Here is a 19,338-nt window from a genome sequence, read left to right as displayed (position 1 = left end):
AAGGGTGAATATGGAGATGTTGGTTTTTAAACAGAACCCAAGGGGATGGTTTTGGCACTCTGGGAAAATAGCATGGTAAGCAGGCTAAAACTAGTTGAGCAAGTAAACTTTTGAAAATACTGCAAAAAACATATAAAACAAATTCAGTTGAGGGGTGGAGTAAGAGAGGAGGTTATTTATTCATTAGCATAGTGCTTCACAATGAATATCACATGCAATGCATTGAATGTAGTGGCTTATTTTTTTTCTTTAATATCATTTTATTTTTCCAAATTATGTATAAAGAGAATTTTAAACATTCTTCTTTGTAAAAATTTGATTTCAATTTTTTTCTCCCTCTCTCTCTTCCCTCCCCCATCCCAAAGACAGCAAGCAATCTGATATAGGTTATAGGTCTATGATCATGTTAAACATATTTCCACATTATTGATGTTGTGAAAGAAGAATAAGAACAAAAGGTGAAAAAACACAAGAAAGATAAAACAAAAACAAAAAGTGAAAATAGTGTGTTTGGACCTGCATTCACACTTCATAGTTTTTTCTCTGGATGTGATTAATGTTTTCCATCACATATCTTTTTGAATTATCTTTGATCATTGTATTGCTGAGAAAAAAGTAAGTCTTTCATAATTAATCATGATACAATGCCACTGTTGCTCCATGCAATGTTATTCTGGTTCTACTCAGTTCACTCAGCATCAGTTCATGTATGTCTTTCAGATATTTTTTTTCTGAAATCCACCTACTCATCATTTCTTATAGAACAATAGTATTCCATTACATTCATATACCACAACTTGCTCAGCCATTCCCTAATTGATGGACATCCCCTCAATTTTCAATTCTTTGGGTTGCTTCCCATTTTCACTAATTAGTCTTATTTTGATTACAGGAGGCATACAACTCTGTTTTCTGGCATTATGAGACAATAGAGAACTATACTGGAGATATGACAACCAGTCAGGCAGCTAGAGGGTATAGTGGATAGAGCACTGTGTTTGGAGTCAGGAAGACCTGAATTCAAATCTTCCTCCAGATGCTCCCTATCCCTGGGACCTTGGGCCAGTTATTTAATTTCTTTCTGCCTCAATTTTCCTCCTCTATGCAATGGAGATAATAACAATACCTGCCATATAGGGTTGTTATAAGGAACAAATGAGATAGTATGTATAGAGTGCTTTGCAAACTTTAATATGCTATGAATTCAAATTCAAAATATATGACATTCAGCAAGTCACTAAACTTCTTAGAAACACACGCACACATACACACTCACTATGTGTTATGGAAGGCTCACCTATGTTCATTGAAAGAGAGTTTCCTCATGGGATAGCTACCTATATAAGTGAAACCACAAATATGGACCAAAATAAATAATGTTAGTAACAAAATAATAATTTCCAAAGTATTGAATGACCTCTTATGATATTAGTTATTAATTAGCAATAACTGTATGGTTATGAGTGCTTTTAATTATTTTGATCCTTAAATGTGAATGACTTGGAGTTAAGTCCAGATCATTGGGTCATATTTATTAATTTTTGCATGACTAAAACAAAATGTCCAAAAATTGTTTATTTGTTGCCTTAGAGAGGAAAATGCTAACCTTTCATCATTATCTATTTTGTCTTCTTTGAAATTGATAATAAAGTGAAGAACTTTCTTTAAGAAATATCTCATGAGTCCTTAATGCCAGCCTTCATAGTCATCTATCATTTAGTCAAGCCTGATCAGCAAATATTTTGATAAAGAGTATCTATATGTAATTATCTTTTGTGGGAAAGAACCAAGGTATAGTTCAATATTAAACAAAAGGAATCAAAGATGATTAGCAATGGTAACAGATTGCTATTTCAGCATTTTGTTGAATCATAGCTGAATCTTAGGAGCTGTCCATTGGTTACCACGGCCAATGGCACAAACAAGATATACGTATACGTACGTGTATATGTATATGTATATGTATATGTATATGTATATGTATATGTATATGTATATGTATATGTATATGTATATGTATATGTATATGTATATGTATATGTATGTGTATGTGTGTGTGTATATATGTATGTGTATGTGTATATGTACAAATATGTATATGTTTATGTTTGTATGGGCATATATATGTATATGTATAAATTTAGTTTAATGTTTATTTTAATTTAATAATAATTAAGTTTTTCCTCTTTTTTTTCTACCTCTCCAGAGTCTCTAGGAGAGAGAGAGAGAGAGAGAGAGAAAGGAGGAAGGAAGGAAGGAAGGAAGGAAGGAAGGAAGGAAGGAAGGAAGGAAGGAAGGAAGGAAGGGAAGGAAGGAGGGAGGAAAAGAAAAGGTAAGAGAAAGAAACAGATAAGAAGAGGAAAAAAAGAGAAAAAGAAAAAAGAGAGTAGCCTAATATGCAGAATTAGATAAATAACTTCAGACATGTTAAACGTGAGAATTTGCTTTGCTTGACTATGCTAGTATTTGATATTTGTAAAGTGCTTTGCACAATTCCTGACACACAGTAGGCACTTAACAAATGCTTCTTTCCTTCCTTCTTTTGTTTAATCCACCAGACTTAGAAAATTCTAAATGGATCCTTGGGGAGGAGTACAACAAAAAAGGACATAGTGCATTAGAAAGGACTCTATATGGCAGAAACTAGGCATAGATCAAAATCTCACACCATATACCAAAATAAAGTAAAAAATGGGTTCATGATTTAGGCACAAAGGCTGATATTTTAAGCAAACTGGGAGAGCAAGAAATAGTTTACCTATCAGATTTGTGTAGAACAGAAGAATTCATGACCAAACAGGACACAGAGAACATTATGAAATGCAAAATGGATAACTTTGATTACATTAAATTCAAAAGTTTTTGCACAAAGTCAATGCAACCAAGATTAGAAGGAAAGTAGAAAACTGGGAAAGCATTTTTACAATCAGTCTCTCTGATAAGAACCTCATTTCTAAAATATACAGAGAACTAAGTCAAATTTATAAGAATACAAGTCATTACCTAATTGATAAACGGTCAAAGATATGAACAGGCAGTTCTCAAATGAAGGAATTAAAGCCATCTTTAGTTATATGAAAAAAAAATCTCTAAATCATTATTGATTAGAGAAATGCAATTCAAAACAAATCTTGAGGTACCACATTAAACTTATCAGTTTGGCCAACAGGACCAAACAGAATATATGAAAAAATCGAAACACTAATGCATTGTTGGTGGAGCTGTGAAATGATCCAACCATTTAGGAGAAAAATTTGGAACTATGATCAAAGGGTTATAAAAATGTGCATACTGGGGCTATATCCCAAAGAGACATACAAATGGGAAAAGGACCCACATGTACAAAAATATTTATAGCAGCTCTTTGTGTGGTGGCAAAGAACTGGAAATTGAGAAGATGCCCATCAATTGGGGAATGGCTGAACAAGTTGTGGCATATGAATGTAATGGAATACTATTGTGCTATAAGAAATGATGAGCATGCAGACTTCAGAAAAACCTGGAAAGACTTGTATGATCCGTGGAGTGAAGTAAGTGAACAGAACCAGGAAAATGCTATACACAGTAACAGCCATGTTGTGTGATGACTAATATTAATAGACTTAACCCTTATCAGCAATGCAAGTATTTAAGACATCTCCAAAGGCCTCATGTTGTAAAATCCTATCCACACCCAAAGAAAGAATTATGGAGTTTGAAAGCAGATCGAAGCGTACTGTTCGCTATTTTTTTTCTTCTGTTACGTTTTGTTTCCTCTTTCTGGTGGTTACTCCTATTAGTTCTAATTCTTACTTACAACAACACTAATATGAAAATATATTTAATAGGACTATATATGTACAGCCTATATCAGACTGCGCACTGTCTTGGGGAAGGAGGTGGGGAGGAAGGGGGAGAAAAATCTAAAACTCAAAAGCTTATGGAAGTGATTGTTGATAATTCAAAATAAATTAATTTAAAAAAATAAAAAAGGACTCTAGATTTGGAGACAGAGGACCTGAGTTGAATCTGAGATCTGCCTTTTATTAGTGTTGTGACTCTGAATAAGTTATTTAAGCCCTTTGTCCTTCTGTGCCTTCATCTTCCTCCTCCCACCCCAAACCCCTAAATGAAAGTAATAATATTTATATGATGTACTTCATGGGGACATTGTAAAGTTAAAATGAGATATTAAATGAGAAAGCTCTTTGCAAAGTCTGGTCTCAATAATTGTGAGCTGTTGTATTATGAATATAAACCCAAATATATTTAAGATTAAGTCACATATTTTAAAACCTTTTGGTATGTCTTTGATGCAATATATATTTTTTAAATTTTCTTTTATTACCAAGTTATTTTATTGTTATCTTAGCTCTACAAGCATTTATTAAGTGTGCATTATAACTGTATAGTTAGAGTGGGACCCGGTTTTCAAGAGCTTTCAATGCCAAACAGAGGAGTTTATAGTTCCTTAGTGGTAATAACCCATAATAGCTAGGCTTTGTGTATACAAAGACAAAGTTATCTTTACTGCCCTCAAAGAGTGTAGGACATCACCTATGTGAAAATAAGTATACATAAGGAAAGGAAAAAGTAGTTCCAGAAAAAAAAAAAAAAAGAAATTAAGGAGAGGATTAACAGGCCTCAGGCTAATCAGAACAGACCCAGGAGGAGGCAACTCATGAGCTGACCCTTAAAGTTCCCTCTATAGAATGAGGAGGGTATGCAATTCATGAAGGGGGCATAGTCTGTGGAAAGATACACATGTAACAAATGGAATGTTTTGCCCTGGTTAGGTAAGTAGACCACTTTGTCTAGTGGTCAGAGTTCATGCAAGAGAAAATTATGTTAAATCAGTTTGGACTGAAAGGCTGGAATCAGATTGCAAAGGGTTTACATACCAAACAGGGGAATCTATATTTTATACTAGAGGATATATCCTTAATTTGGATATTTTAGAAGCCTCCTAAGGGAATTGTGGATAAATTTCATTAAAGCTAGGAATGTGACTGGCAAAATATGTACTTTGTTGGTGTCACTTAGTGATTCAGTTGTGTTAGATTATTCATGGCCCGTAGACCACTGCATGACAATACTGTCCAAGGTGTCTTATTGTCAAAGATACTGGAGTGGTTTCCTTCTCCAGTGGATTAAACAAAACAAAGTTAAGTAAATTGCCCAGTCACACTGGTAGTAAGTATCTGAGGTCAAATTTGAACTCAGTGCTTCCTTTTAAAATAATATTTTATTTCATTTTCAATAGCATGTAAAAACAATTTTAATATTTTTTTTAAATTTTGAGTTCCAAATCCTCCCCTTTCTTCTTTCCCCTCCCCCTCTGAGATAGCAAATAATTACATAAAGGTTATACATGTGGAATCATATGAAACATATTTCCAAAAAAGAGCTATTATAAATAGTTTTGTATTAATTGACCTTTTCCCTTCTTTAAATATCTTTGGGATAGAGACCTGCTAGTGATATTTCTGGGTCCAAGGGTTTGCACAGTTTTATAGCCCTTTGGGCATAGTTCCAAATTGCTCTTCAGAATGGTTGAATCATGAATATAGGGCTTCATGACTCCAGGACCAATATTCCATCCACTGAGCCATCTAGCTGTTTTTATACATACATTCATGTATAGATGTGTTTCACTATAATTGATTTCCTCTTAAATATTTGAATTTTATTTGATGAATTAAAAAAAAACTATTCTGTGAAGAGGTCCATATATTTCACCAGACTTCCAAAGTGGTCCTTGATCTCAAAAAAGGTGAAGAATCTGTGCCCTAGAAGAAAGGGGAATTACAGAAGTTTCTACAGAACTGAACTTTAGGAATTCCAGATTGATAAAAAAATCCCAGAAACTATGGAAATTACACTCATTAAAGATCATAAATAGTTTTTTTTTCTCTTACCAATGGTATTCATTGGTATTTACAACTATAAGTTTACAGCTTTTGTGGCAATAGACATCTCAGTGCAAGAATTCACAAACTTCCATTTCTTATTCTTCACTTCAAGGCTAAATTTATCAATCCTAGACACCCACAAAGGTTGTGACACTGTCATCTATATGCTTGTTGATTGAATCATATAGAGATTTATTGTGTGAGCAAAAGATAAAAACGACCACAGGTAGAATAGATGTTAACTGGAATCCAAGAAAAACCCATTTAAGACGCTTTGATAAGAATAGATAATAGTTACAGTAAAGACAAATTTACCTTGAACCAAAGAGACAAAGTTCAAAGCAGATTTATTTTGGATTTTCATATTTCAGTCTTAGATTGATGTCAAAACATAAAAGATCTGTGTTAGTCTTTGTGTTCCTTAAGACTTCAAATTATTTAGTGTCTTCTGAATCACAAAAGTTAACTTGTTCAAATTGTTTCAGTACTGATTTTTTGTGCTTAGAATTGTTTTTCCTCAAGATAATGGGAAACATACCTGTTATATAGGAAAGTTCTGAATTAAAATATTTATTTTAAATTAAATTAATGAAGCAGACTAGTATATAGAGAATTAGTTTTGAAGTCAGGAAGAGTTGGGTTCAAATTCTGTTTTTGACACTTGGTATCTGTGTGACTAAGTAAATTACTTAACCTCTCTGAGATGCAAGCAGTGCCTTGCGATTTAATAACTTACAGATGGAGAGGTTGTAATTTGGATTGTTGGGGGTCTCTCAAATGGACAAATGCTTCTAAAATTTGTCTATCAAATTAATTTGAATTTCTCCTCACTCATTCTGGATACATGAAAGTTTGCTACAAATAAAATTTCTAAATGACTTTTTTTTCCATTGTATTCTGCAGTATTAAGGAGTCTCATATTTTCACTGGTATGAAATGTTTTCCCTTCATTAGATGCTATTTTCTCATGAGTGATTCTTGTCAACTCCATTAAGAGAAGTCCACATCAATGAAACAAATATTTTCATGCTACTGGGAGTCTGTATGAAATGTCCCATTTAGCTTTCCATGCTCAACTATCCATACAATGAATGAGGAGCCTTTTATTTGAATCCAGCATTCTTGTTCAGTTTTCCCTAACACAGCAATGTGTTTCATCTCATAATCACCTCTGAGTATCTACATGAGAGAAGACAGAACAAGAATGAAGCCACAAGCAAGGTAAGCTTTCATTACAAAAGTGTCCAATATCTTGACAGGAAGAAAGAGACAGGGGAATCATTCTTCTGTCCACAGCTTCAGCAGGCACAGTCAACTCTCCTCAAAAGTACAGAGATTTTTGACACCTGGACATTTTTATACCCATTCTTGTTATTGCAAGGGAGCTGTTTTTAGTCCACATAAAACTAGATATGGATGTTTTCCATAGAAATGGCCAAGTAATGCTGTGAGTTTCAGACCTGTGAACATTTCTGACTTGGAGTTGATCTTCAGCTAGTTTTATTGATCCAAATAGTGTCTGCTTATTGACAAACTTGAACAGAGAGTTCCATTCAGCTTCCTGGTGTTATAAATCCCCCTTTTTCCAGTAAACTTCTGTTCACACCAAGTTCATGGTGACGTGTTTCATACAATGGAACTCTGTGATCTTTTCTTTCCTTTAGCTATTTTTTAAACTTTAAAACATCCTGGCAGACACTGTTCAGAAAATTAGAAAAGTGAGCTCGGTTTCTAATCATCTCACCTTTTGCTCAATTTGCAGATTGGTGGTAGAAAGTCAAGATAAATGAGGAGAATTATCTTCTTTTGCTAAGAGCTCTATTCAAAACAGGTGAAATAAATCCATGTCCTTTTCTAAATTAACCCCAGAAAGCTACCTTCCACATTTCTGTACTCTGACAACTCATGTTTATAGAGATGAGAGTCATTGAGGAAGTCTGTTCAACAAGATTTTTTTTTTAATAAGAAAGAAAAGTTACTGAATGGAGAACTTTTATATATACACAGGTGTTGAATACCATTTTTGCTGCTTATTTGCTATTTCTTATGAATATATAATGTTAGAAAGGGCCTTTGAAACTAGTTAACAATAATAATAGCCTTTATATAGTGTTTTATAGTTTGCAAAGAACTTTATATGGATATCATCTGATTCTCTTAAGAACCCTGTAAAGTTGTTGCTACTTTTATCCTCAATTTACAGCTGAGCAAAGTAAGACTAAGCGAGATTAAGTGACTTGCCAGAGATCACACAGCTTGATATGCTGGAGCCAGAATTCAAACTCAGGTATTCCCGAAAACAAGTCCTGGGTTTTACCCATAATACTACCCACCTGTCACTCATTTTTAAGGTGAAAAAAAAAAACTTATTGCCGGGAAAACTGATTGGCTTCTGACTCCTGAGGCAGAGATGTTTCCATTGATCTAGGTAACTTTCCTTCATGAGGCTGGGATTTCATTTCAGTTCAAATCCAATCAACAAGCATTGAGTAGGCATCAAACATATGGAAACGCTGGGTGAGGCACTTGAGAGACTTTGCTACCAAACTCTGTGTATGTGTGTGTGTGTGTGTGTGTGTGAGAGAGAGAGAAGAGAGAGAGAGAGAGAGAGAGAGAGAGAGAGAGAGAGAGAGAGAGAGAGAGAGAGAGAGAGAGAGAGAGAGTTAAACTTAGGTCTTAGGTCTTCCTCCTTTCTCCAGGCTTTCTATTCACTGTGTCACCAATCCGTGTGTTTGCATATGTGTATATGTGTGATGACAGGTCTATATATATATATATATATATATATTATATATAATATATATATATATATATATATATATATATGATATATGTGTATACTATTTATAGTTTACTTGTATGTAGTATATGCATGTTTATAAGTGTGATTGTGTCTTTCTTCTTTTTCCTTTCCCTTCTCTTTCCTTCATTTTTTTCTTTTCTTTTTAAAACTCCAGTCCTTACAACACCTTAGAAATAGTAAATACTTCAAAAATGATTGTTGATTGAAAAAATGACTATTAGACTCATTTGTTTTTCAGTTCACTGGCTCACAGCTCATCAGGAGGTCTGGATCACTAAGTATTCTAGCTTCATGGGAAATACCAGAGATTATGCTTCACTGACATAGCTTTTGAGACTCACAAGTCACTCACACACTATGATGAAAAATCAGTGGAGAATTTCTGTGAAGGAAATGCCATGATTAAACTGATTTAAAATATTCTGTTTGATCTGTGCATCTTTGTCTTAGAAGAGGCCATCTTTTTAGGGTCTTCTGCCATTCTTTTGTTTCATCAAACCAAAGCCTAAAAGGGAAGAGACTACACATAATTTGAAGAATTGTTCCACAAACTTAAGTTTTAATTATTAACATGCTTTTTAATTGTTTCTCCTCTAGATGCGTATGTTACACACACACAAACACACATGCACACACATGTGTATTGTGTAATGTATATAAATGGCATACTACTTATGTGAAGGAATCTATATAGTTTCCCAAAGACTCATTTGCAGTAAATTTACTGAATAGTTCTTTCCCCTCTTTCTTTATATTCTAAAGAGCAACTATAGTAACCTATTCCCAGGGGACCTACTACACTTGAAAGGAAAAAGATTTTCCCAAGGTACAAGTTTCTTTTAGAAAAAGTCAAGTACTTTAATAAATTATATTAATTTTGGGGGCTATGACAGTATTATTTAAGGCAGTTAGGGTCTGTTTTCATCATTGATTATTAAATAATATATTAATGAACTAGAAAACAATGCAGTTTCCTAAAGAGTGGCAGAGGTGAAGACCAAGTGAATGAATCAAGGAAATCCATTGACCTCAAGAATTTATGTGTGTGTGTTGGGAGTGAGTAGAGTGGGGAGTATGGGGGAAAATAAACCAGCAAACAAGAATGGACAGAGGAAAGTATGCTAAACTAATATCAAAGAACATGGCTTGGATTCATGGTTCTTCTATTTAGTAGGAGTCTGACTCTGGAAGTCTTTATTTTAACTCTCTCAGACACAATTTCAGAGGTGTGCTAGTAAAAAAAAATGTGCCACTGGCTTTCTGAAAAACATCCACCAAAAAGAATAACTATGATACACTTTTAAGTTTAATCTGTATTATTAATATTTCTCCATTACTTTCTTAAGTTTTGGTAATAAATACTTAATCAAACCATTATTTGCAACATTTATTGATTTTCAAGGCATAAATACACTAAAAATTCAGAAATTTAGATGGCAGAGTAGAATTAGCAATGCAGCAGAAATCTCCCAAAATTTCCATCCAAATAACTCTAAAAAAATGCCTCAACTAAAATTCTGGAGTGGCAAAGCCAACAAGAGTTCAAAATAAGACATTTACAGTCTAAAACAACTCAGGTGGTTTGCCTGAGAGGTCTGTGACACCTGGCTAAGCTCCAGCACACTGCACCATGAGTGGGCCTTGGAAGAGTCTGTGACAGCTGCAGTAAGTAGTAGTTTCAGGAGCCCTGAGCCCAGAGACAGTAAAAACGTCAGACAACTGGGCAGAAAGGTATTACAGAGGACTGTTTCCTGGCACTGGGTGCAGGATGTGGAGTGACTTGGCTGCACTATTGCTCATAAGACTTTCTGCATTTTAGTGTCAGAAAAAAAGCAGAGTGATTGTGGCCAGTCACAAGGGAGCAGGAAACCTGGTTATAGTTCCAGTGTGGAGAGGAGCACTAGCACTTGTGGCTGCAGTGGAACAAGAGCCCTTCTGGGTAAAAACCAGTCTCAGACCAGTAGAACAGTGATAACACTTCTCCCCAGATCGCAACACCTTGGAAGCACCAGAAACTTGCAGAGCTCTTGAAGTAGTTCTAAACAGTAGCATGGAACAGCCTGAATCTTAGGACAATGATTTCCTAACCCCAGATGAGCAAAACTCAATTTTAACCTAAAGTTAAAAATCAATAAATAGGCTAGGAAAATGAGCAAATAAGAAAGGAACTTGAGCATAGAATCATGGCAGGGAAGAACAAGAAACAGTCTCAAAGGAAGACAATGGTATGTAAACATCTATAAGCAAATCCTCCAAGAAAAATGCTAATAGACACAAGCACAACAAGAATTCCTGGCAGAGTTAAAGAAAGAGTTAAGTGTGAGAGAGGAAAAAAGTAGGGGAAAATGGAGTGTTGCAAGCAAATTATGAAAAAAAGAATTAACAACTTGATTAAAGAGACAGAAAAATATAAGAAGACAATAACTTCTTAAAAAAACAGAATTTTCCTAATGGTTAAAAAAATCCCATAAATTTACTGAGGAAAAGAACTGCATAGGGAGTAAAATAGGTGAAGTGGAAAAAGATGTACAAAAGCTCACTGAATACAACAATTCTTTAAAAAAACAGATGTGGGCATAAGGAAACTAATGGCTCTGTGAGACATTAAGAAATAAACAAAATCAAAAGAATGAAAAATGTGAGAAAACATCAAATACTTCACTGGAAAAATAACTGACCTGGAGTATAGATTAAAGAGAGATTGTTTGAGACTATTATTTGTAACTATTATTTGTTGGACTGCCTGAAAGCCATGACCAAAAAAGGGTGCCTAGACAACCTATTTCAAGAAATTATAAAATAAAACTTCTCCAATATTTTAGATCCAGAGAGTAAAAAAGTTGTAGAAATAATCCACCAGTCACTATCATAACGAAATCTTAAAAGGCAAATCCCATGTAATATTATAAGCAAATTCCAGAGCTCCCAGGTCAAGCAGAAAATATTGCAAGCAGCCAAGAAAACATTCAAATGTAATGGAGCCAGAGAGAGGGTCTTGTGTGAACAAGATTTAGGAACTACCACATTAAAGTAGTTTGGAATATGATATTCCAGAAAATGGAAGACCTAGAATTTTGATGAAAAATAATCTTCTCAGAAAATCTGAGTATATTCCTTCAGGGTAAAATGAATATTTAATAAAATGGAGTATTTTCAAGAATTTTTGATGAAAAGACTAGAACTGAATGGAAAATTTGACATTTAAACAGAATAGTCAATAAGTTTAAACAGTTTACATTCTTTTATTAGATGATCCATGTTACCGCTAAGAACTTATTTATACAGCAGTTAGAAGGCATTTACATAGTGTTTGATAAACCCAAAATCTAAGCTTCTGAGATAAGAACTCACTATTTGACAAAAAATAGCTTGGAAAATTGGAAAATGGTGTGAGAGAACTGGGTATAGACCAACATCTTATACTGAATCTTGGTAGATAAGGTCAAAATGGGTACGTGATTTAGACATAAAGGGTGACACCATAAGCACATTAGGAGAACAAGAAATAGTCTACCTGTCCAATCTATGGAGAAAGGAACAATTTATGACCAAATGAGATAGAGAGTATTGTGACATGCTAAGTACATAATTTTGATTACACTGGGTTCAAAAGTTTTTATACAAACAAAGCCAATGCAACTAGGATTAGAAGGAAAGCAGAAAATTGAGAAATCAGTTCTACAGTGTTTCTGATAAAGACCTCATTTCTCAAATACACAGAGAACTTAGTCAAATTTATAAGAATACAAGCCATTCTCCAATTGATAAATCATTAAAGTATAAGAACAGGCAGTTTTCAAATGAAGAAATCAATGCTATCTGAGGTAATATGAAACAAATGTTCTAAACCACTTTTGATTAGGGGAAGGTGAATTAAAACAACTCTGAGGTACCACTTCATATGTATCAGATTGGGTAATATGACAGAAAATGACAATGATAAATGTTGGAGAAGATGTGGGAAAATTGGAACATTAATGCACTATTGGTGGAATTGAACTAGTCTAACCATTCTGGACAGCAATTTCATGATATGCCCAAAGGGTAATCAAACTGTTCAGACCCTTTGATGCAGAAATACCATTATCACAAAGAGATCATTAAAAAAAGAAAGTGAACTTATATGTACAAAAATATTCATAGCAGCTCTTTTTGTGGCAGCAAAGAATTGGAAATTGTTGGAATACCTATCAATTAGGGAATGTCTGGACAAGTTGTGGCTTATAAATATAATAGGATATTATTGTATTTTAATAAATGATGAATAGGAGGATTAAAAAAAACTTGAAGGATTTACATGAATTAATACAAAGTGAAGTGAGCAGAACCAGAACATTGTAGACAGTAACAGCAATCCTGTGTTGATCAACCAAGATAGACTTAGCTCTTTTCAGAAATACAATGATTAAAGACATTTCCAAAAGACTCAAGATGGAAAATGCTGTCTGCATCCAGAGGAAGAACTGATAGAATCTGAATGCAGATCAAAGCATATTATTTTCACTTTATTTTTCATATTTTTCCCTTTTCTTTTGTTTCTTTCACAACATGACTAATTTGGAAATATATTTTGTGTGATTGCACATATATATCCTATAACAAATCGTTTACTGTCTTAGGGCAGAGGGAGGGGAGGGAGGGTGAAGATTTGGAACTCAAAATTTTATTTAAAAAAAGGAATGTTAAGAGTTGTCTATATGTGTAACTGGAAAGATTTTAAAATAAAAAAAATAATTGATTCAAAGATGAAAGAATACATACACACACACACACACACACACACACACACACATTCAATTCAGTGTAGAAATCCATTTTACCCCACAAGGAAATAAGAGAAGGGGGAGGAGATGATAAAAGGGAGAGAAGATTAAGGAGACTGTGGTCAGAAGCAAAACTGACTTTTGAGATGGGACAAGGTAAAAAGAGAGAGAAAGATTAATGTAACAAAATAGAATGGAAGAAAATACACAATTGTGAATCAAAATTGAATGTGAATGGGATGAATTTGCCCATAAAATTCAAGGAGATAGCAGAATGGATTAGAAATTAAAACCAATAATAACATTGTTTGTAAGAGAAACACTTAAAACAAAGAAATACACACATTTTTAAAACAAGTGGCTGGAGCAGAATATTTTATGCTTCAGCTAAAATGAAAAAGGCAGTTATAGCAATCAGAATCTCAGACAGAACAAAGAAAAAATAAATCTAACCAGAAGAGATAATCAGGGAAATTACTTTTTAATGAAAGTGAAGTAATAACAACAAAATTTATAGCGATTTCCTCTAAGTCTTCATTTCTTAAATATGTAGGGAAATGAGTTAAATTTATGAAAATAAGCAACATTTCCCAATAGATAAATTGTCAAAGGATATGAACAGGGAGTTTTCAGAAAAAAAATCAATGCTATATTAAAAAAAGATGCTTTCAGTTACTACTGAGTAGAGAAATCCTGGAATCAATGTAGATGGATCATCGCTATTATTCAACAAGCTGCTTTCATTTGAAATGTACTAGAGTCTTGCTATGACATTTCCAACTTTCATTGAAATTTGCATGAAGTACCTCTACAATAGACCCATTGAAAATGATGTATGCTGTAAATAATTAGTTGGAATCTGTACTAGGACATGGAAACTAAAGGCAACACGATAAGGAGACTCAAAAAAGGCTAAGGTCATTCATGACTACAGGATCACAGATTTAGAACTTCCTGGGAACTTAGAAAAAAAAAATCTTGAGAATTAAAATGACTTGCAATGACACACAATAAATAAGCAGAAAAGATAGGATTTGAACCTAAAGTTCTGATTCCAAATTTTTTTTTTCCATTGTGCCATGATGACTTCAACTATTTATAGAATTGCCACCTGAAAGGAAGATTCTACTTTTTCTATATTTTCCAGAGGGAAAAGCCATAATCAGTGAGATGAAATTCCTAGAAATTAGAGCTATCCATACTGGTTTAGAAGGTAGTCAATTTACCCATATTGGAATTCTTCAAATCATGCCTTGAAGACTACTTGTCAGACATAGCATAGAAGGGATTATTTTCATGAGTGTAGAGGGGATTATTTTCATCTGTGAATTTGACTAACTAGATTTTGAGGTTCTTTCCAGTTGTGACAGTCTGAGATCATGAAATCCCCAAATAAAACTTTTGTACCATAGATGTGAAAACAGCTTTAACTGGTATAGATGCCTACAAGATAAAATCAAGAGAGTAGTAGTCTGAGACAAGACAATTCCTTTTTTTTTGTAAGACATTCCTCAGTATCTTTATCTCTAAATTGAAGTAGATGTACATTGAAATATATATAAATTAAAGCCCTTTCTAACTGCAAATATATGACCCTATGATTCTCCTTCCCCACCTCTTGCCCAGGTAAGTTAGTACATAAATTACTGCAAATCTTTTCATTAGACAAATGCAGTGAGTAACTGTATATGATTCTTTTTGCAATGCAATTTTATCTTTCTCTTAAGATTCTAGACTCAATCTAAAATTACAGCTAAATTGCATAGTTCAACACATTGACAAAAGAATAGCATAACCTACTTTTCATTAAAAAAATCATAATGGAAGCTGTAAATAAAAACCCATTCATACTTCACTAGAAAAAAAGAGATAGCAATGTGTTATAGTAGTCCATAAATGATGTGACTTTTTGTTAGGATTTGATATGTTATGCATTTATATACCTTATATAAAAGTTTGGAGGCTTAGCCATTGAAAATCCCCAGAACAGGCTACCATGAAGAATTGCTAACAAGTTATTGAAATATGAAAGGCAAAGTGACTTTGAATTGATGATGATACGGTATACTAATCTTGTCTCTGGGTATTCAGAATTGGTTTTTATGTGTGAATGTGTATACATGGGTGTATAGTGGTGCTTGTGTGTGGGAGGGAATGAAATGCTCAACATTCTCCATAAAAAAAATGCAGAGCAGGCCAACTTTGTGAAATCTTTGAGGACAAAAGATGATAAACAAAACCATCTAATAAGCAGAAATTGCACAGAACTAGCAATTCAATACTCAACATATGGTTCCTCCTTTGTACAAGTATCTTTGAAAACATTGCTACCACAGATGAAATGATAAGTACTTCATTTTCCAAATTCTATGTGATTTGACTCTCTCTCTCTCTCTCTCTCTCTCTCTCTCTCTCTCTCTCTCTCTCTCTCTCTCTCTATCTATCTATCTATCTATCTCTCCCTCATCTACTTAATTATTCCATGCCTGTTTCTGAGAGAACAGATTATGGATGCTAATAATTTTTTAAAAAATCAGCAGTTTCAACTTAGAGATACAAGCCATGTGTAACCTGATCTTCTGAAATTGCATACCGGTGACAGAGAACACTATTAATGTAATAGACTGTACTTGGTTTATTAGAGAGTTCTAAAAAGTTTATGTCTCATGCCATAAACTTAAGAAACTTTTCATAAAGCATTACTGGTTCCTAAATGCTGATGAGCTTAAAAGCAGTAAGTAGCAAAGGCTTCTCCAGATGAATAGAACCCTTGCTAGGTAAGATGCCCCAATGAATGAGGCTATTTTTTTATTTCTCAGAGTTGATTGTATTCCCTCCACCTAGGCCCTCAATACCCTCCACTGCACACTCACTTCTTAATGCTCCTCTAAATCATCCATTCACCACCTCTGAGCTCTTACAAAAAAGTTGGTGTCTTATTCCACCCCCTACTCTCCCATTAGAGACAATGTATTAAGCCATAGGCAAATTCCAGAATTAGCACTGTCATCTCCTGTCTTAACCATTAGTTTCACTGTAACCAAGATCTGGGAATATGCTGAAAAATGATATATAACTGAAGTGCCTGTATTTCTGGTTTTAGCCTTACCTCCCCTGCATATATATTTTCCTCTCAAGGAATAAATGCATTTTAAGTATGAGGAATTCCTAGAAACATAGCATAAATAAAGCAGCGCCTTATTTTTTTTTTCATCCTCTACCTGTTATGCTAATACAATAGCATTGAAAGGTAAAGCAAAGACAGCTTGGCCAGCATTATTCACATTGCAGCAGACAGCACAATTTTGTACTTACAGATCTGAACAGGGGGAATGTCTCAGGATCTTTACAATTCTCTGCAGAACTCTGTTTTCAGCTCTCAGCAAGCCTTGCTGTTCATCCAGGCAGAACCAAGCCGTCTGGAATGTCTATGCAGCTGGGAGATAATGGAACTCTTTCCCTAGCTGGGATTACAAGGCTTTTATCCACTGAGTATCGCGTGGTCCTTCTCTGGTCTTAACTAGGGAAACACACTGCCAGCCTGCTGCATTCCTGACGGGACCCACACAATTAGTGTAGGGAGCATCCAGGCATGCTCCGGTTAGAAATAATCGGACCTAAAATTCTCCTTCCTTTTTAGAAATTAGCTCATCTCCATCAGCCTTCATTCAGGCTGAAAGAGCGATAAAACAGCTTCCATACCAGTGCTATGGCAGATTGAACTGTTTTTTCCCTTCATTCTTTTCCTAGAGATATGCACTCTGGCTTGGGTCATCAGAAAAGCTCTTTATAAAAGGGGGAGGGCATGATAACTTGTTGAAAGGTTTCAAAGAGGAAAGGGAGATCGGTTTATTTTTTTTTAACCTTTGGTTTCTTATTAATGTCATTCACAACAGAGATTAAGCCAGAATGGAGTCTCTCCAGGTTTAGACTTTATTTTAATGTAGGTTCTTACTGAAGCATTCAACAAATCTCTTGAACCTCAATTGCTATGAATAGAACAGGGAAAAAAAATGCAAAGTGCATTATGTCTTCTTCCTAAATTTGCTTTTAATTGTGCTCTTACCATTTCTCTATTACTTTATGTCAGGTGTGACTGAGCAAAAAAGAACTCAAAGGAACACACAAGGCTGAGGGACTGTATCTGATTTGAAAGGGCGTAAATTCATGTACCAGGAAACTACAGAGAAGTGTGCTGGTAGTTAACAAAATACTTCCTCTAAGATTCAAAGTATGCAAAAACATTGAGATGAGTGAATATTTGTGATTATTTCTGATCAAAATAATATCACTGGTATTATTTGATTTATTGTTTGTTTATTAGTTTATTCTTAAACTTAGCCACCAAATAAAAATAATATTCATATATATTATATGTAGTAGAACAGAAAAAAAAGTTATACATGTAAGTGATGAGCTTTGTTATGAAAAGCTGTGGTTCTTTTCTTTTTGAAGTTTATAATGACTTTAATCTTTAGTATTTAAAGCTGTCTTGCATATTTGAGCATCTTTATACTCATTGGTTTTAAAGGGATTAACTGTTAGGATAATAGGAAACAGAAAACAGAAAGTATGGAAAAACTCATCTATAACCTAAGAAAAAATGAGAAATTAATTTAAATATATTAGAATTATTACTATTTTCATAACAACTGAAAAAAGGTGACACAAATATCATTTAATAGATAAATTTTAATAGATATTTGACTTAATAAACTTAAAGGCAAACAGATTTTCTTCTTATAAATCCAAGTTTATCTCATTTCTCTCAGTCCAATCCTATCGGTAATGTATAATTGTTGGTTTTAAGTTCTATGTAATACTACTATAACTAAAATCTAGCATAAATAGTAATGAATCATTTCCCCCATCAACACTACATCATGGATTCACGGAATTTCAAAGTTAAGTGGATCTTGGCAACCATTTGTCTAATGTATAGCTACAAAGAGAATCCTGCCTATGACATCATCAAAACGTTGTCTTTTTTTTTTTGCTTAAAAAAGTCAAATGAGAGGTAACCATTTCATCCCAAGATGGCTTGTTCCACTTTTGCGTAGTTCCAGTAATTGTTAGGAAGCTTCTTCTTACATGAAGACTAAATTTATTTTGTTAATTTTCACTCAATGTTGCTAGTCCTTTTCCACGTGGCCAACTACAACAATTCTAATCCATTGTAAACATGACCACCTCTGGACACTTGAACATGGTTATCATGTCCTCCTTGAGCATTCACTTCACTTTACTTCACAAATCGACCTTCCCATATACTCTGGATGTTCCTCTAGTTCAGGCCTGTACAACATAAGTCTCATGGGCTGCTTGAAACCTGCCAAAGTATTTTGGGTGGCCCATGAAAAAATGTAGAGGATGTAAAAGACATTTGTAAATATGTAATAAAAGTTTTGGCTCTGCCCCACTGAATCTGCCTTCCACTAGTCACTATTGTGCCCATGGTGTAACTTGTAAGATGGGTTGTCACTGCATTGTCTCCTGTTTGTCACGTGGCCCATGGCAACTACCCATCTTTAGTTTATCTCTAGGCTGAGAAGAGTGAGAGTCATACCTTTTGGCTGTGTTTTTGGTTGCTACTGACATTGAACAGGGACAAAGTGAGTTCAGCCACATGCCAATGTAGCTGACACCCGCTATGTGAGGGAGGCAACAACATGACGGCTTCTTCCCCTCCTTTGCTGTGTGGCCACCCTCCAAGTGACATGAATGTCTTGTCTTCTCTCCAAAGTCAGACGCTCAGTTTAGTATTTCTTTGTATGTGAGCAGTTGCTTTGGAGGTTTTTTGGTTCTAACATAAAAAATTTTGGGGTGACTTTGAAAAATGGGTGATAAAAAGAAATGAAAGATTGAGTCAGAACATAGTGTT

The 19,338-nt window shown here is 34.3% G+C and overlaps 1 long non-coding RNA gene across 1 annotated transcript in view; it reads right to left on the bottom strand.

Moving 5' to 3' along the window:
* Nucleotides 1-17,187, bottom strand: part of LOC144454125 (uncharacterized) — a 150,159-nt gene extending 132,972 nt beyond the window's left edge. The window contains exon 1 of the long non-coding RNA XR_013485609.1: nucleotides 16,773-17,187. This is a non-coding gene — a long non-coding RNA (uncharacterized LOC144454125). The remainder of the gene's footprint in view (nucleotides 1-16,772) is intronic.
* Nucleotides 17,188-19,338: the final 2,151 nt, after the last annotated feature.

The sequence above is a fragment of the Phascolarctos cinereus genome, unplaced genomic scaffold (assembly GCF_003287225.1).
Source record: "Phascolarctos cinereus isolate Bilbo 61053 unplaced genomic scaffold, phaCin_HiC Scaffold_4;HRSCAF=312, whole genome shotgun sequence".
NCBI lineage: Eukaryota > Metazoa > Chordata > Mammalia > Diprotodontia > Phascolarctidae > Phascolarctos > Phascolarctos cinereus.
The sequence above is the reverse complement of the archived record's forward strand: the minus strand, read 5'-3'. Positions and strand labels throughout refer to the sequence as shown.